Consider the following 2,954-nt stretch of genomic DNA (forward strand, 5'->3'; position numbering starts at 1 on the left):
TTGTCCCCCCCCCCCCCCCCCCTTGTAGATGTGTGTGAATGAGAGTGCGGGGTAAAGGGGTTTGTGTTTATATGTCACTATACGAAGAAAACACAGTACTTTCCATATAATTTTTTGCAAATGTCTGTTTGATATCTGTGCGGAAACTAATAAAAAGATTTCTAAAAAAAAACAAAAAAAAATCTAATCTATATTATAATTGTTGCCGAACTGCAAACTTACATTTGAGAAATGTTGTCATCTCTGTCAAGAAAATAGTCCCCTACATTTAGTCGCATGTAATGTTTCCTTTTTACACATGTGTCCACTTTGTGATTGTCTGCTAGCCATAATTTTACTTTTTATATAGTTTTAAGTCACATTTTTACTTTACGCTTTTTAGATCTTGATAGTTTTTACCTAATTATTTTCCCAGATTGAGGATTTTAGTCATCGATGTATGGATCTTGAGTTATCGGAAAAACAAGTAAAGCAAAAGGCAGCACCCTAAAAACTTTTTTTTGAACTTTTGTTCAGTGTTTATACTTTATCTTTTGGCTGGTTTGTTTTGGAAGAATAAAACATTTGCACAACATTTTAGTGCAAAAAACCCCCCCTAAATGACAAACTATGAAGAAACCCAAAACAGGTGAAACCCAACTGAAATGTTGCAATGTTGGCAAGACAACTCCCATGATCCTGTGCAATGACCCCACCACGCTCTGTCCTTTGTCTCTGTTTGGATTGAGACCCAGTGGGGCAGAAAATAAAATATTGTGCATAAGCAGCCTTCTAGCAACAATGGTAGAGAAGGCAATGATTTATGCAGAATACCAAGTAAAGTCACTCTTTACTTCACTGTTTGTTTGTAGGATTGAAGATACATTTTTAACAACTAGGTAAAAATGTTATATTACTCTACAGAAGTTAGCTTACTTAGAGCATGCCTGCCACATGCTATTGCTATATCAAATATTTGATTGAAATTTGTCCCGTTTGGCCAATGTATATTAAAGACCTTCCGATATTATTACAGAACTGCTGTAAGCTAGCTAGCTAACGCAGCTAACCTAGTCATTTCAAATATAATGACAAAACACTTCTCTGAGTGACAGTTGGCAACCTTTATAATCCCTGAACAACAGAAAGTGCTCCGGCCCCAGCTGTGTGCACAACCTTTTAGTGTCTCCGTTTCCGTTGTGTTTGGAGCTTTTTGCAGCATTTTGTATTTGTAGGGTTTTGTTTATGCAGCGCTTTCAGTAAAGCCCCTGTCACACTGTCCCGAAATTGACACCCGATGGACACACGAATATGGAATTGTGAATTTCGCACGAAGATGGCCCCGAACCACACACGAAGGCAACATTTACATTACATTTAAGACATACAACTGCAACAAAAGTAACAAAAACGATTATGTTAAAGTAGGGGAGAGCGGGGTAATGTGAGATTTCTTTTACATTTGCTCTCCTGTAGGCGAGCTAAAATGATATATCAGTAAAATTTACACATTTCCCATTAATTCAGGATGTTTCCTAGCACTGGAAATGATCAGAATGTCTTCAGGACAAATGGCAGTGAAAATATGATTGTTTTTTAAAAAGTGGTCTTGTGTCTCACTTTACCCCAGCTAAGGGGTGAACTGAGACAGACTAGAGAAATCAAGGGGGTAAAGTGAACCACTTACCTTTTCCACTTTTAAACTACCAAAACAACACATGTTGTAACAGTTAGAATCCTGACAGATAGATTGACAACCACACATTCCAAAACTAATGTCGGATGCGCAACATAATCATAGGGATTGGTCAATTTAGCACATTTTTTAAACAAAGTAACTCCAAACAAAGTCAAATACAACATAATATATTTCAAAGTGCTTTAATAAACATTCAATTAACCATTTAACCAGTTAGATTAGAACACGATATGATATGAACATCAGCCGCATATTTAAACAAGGCCTACTCTACATTCCAGCCCTGAAGGTTACAGGGAAAGGTGAAGAGTTGCTCTCTCCGTGTTGTTCCTCCAGGCCTATTAGGTTGAGGCAGCTTCTTCACCACATCACCTTTAGGAACATGTGCCACATCCTTTTCTTTCATAGCAAACGTGGGTCTCTCCCACTCTCTGTTGTTTCCCTTGATTTTTCTGAGGAATTGGGTTAGTATTTCGTCCCCCTCAACCTTCTCAACCATGCCAACATAACGGATACTTCGGTGTTTTGTGGCAAAGTTGACGAGGACGAAGTCACCCACGGACAGATCTTTGTTTCCGGGGTCACTCCTCTCATCTTCAGAGCTCTCAAAATCATCCTCAAATGGGACAGGGTCATCACTCTCCTCCGAGCTGCTATCTATGATTTTCTTCTTGGGTGCCTTCTTTTTCGGTTTTCCCTTTTCTTTGCTATTTTGCTTTTTCCCTGCCAGGTTCTTTTGTCTCTCTTCATAAGCCTGTTCTATGATTTGCTTCTCTGGAGTATCTGTTAAGATGGCTGTCTTCACACGCTTTCGTTTTGTTTGTCCTCTGGGGGGACATTTTGGAAGTGGTATGATTTCCTGAGGAGACACATATCCAGGTCGTGAGACAGCTGGCGAGGCACATCCATGTGGACCATGCAAAGTGGATGGAATAGCATCAGCGAGTGGAATAGCATCTGCAGCAGGTGGTTCATCTGCAGGGGGTGGATCATCTGCAGGCCGTGGAACATCCGGATCATCTGAAGTGGATGGACCAGTGGATGCAGGCTGCAGCTCAGGGTTTGGCCGGTCTGACACCATGGATGGTGCAAACGCCTCCTCAGGGAAAATATCTCTGTTATATGGGAAGATCCCAGTGGACTTGAAGCCAGAGGTGATATTGCGTGGTGTCACTGCTGACAAGAAGGCCTCGTTCACAAATCCTGCAATCTGATAGATGGAGACTGTTTTGCCAGGGTTAGATCTCATCCACCCATCAAGAGCTCGGCTGTATAG

Source organism: Notothenia rossii (assembly GCF_949606895.1).
Source record: "Notothenia rossii genome assembly, chromosome: 1".
NCBI lineage: Eukaryota > Metazoa > Chordata > Actinopteri > Perciformes > Nototheniidae > Notothenia > Notothenia rossii.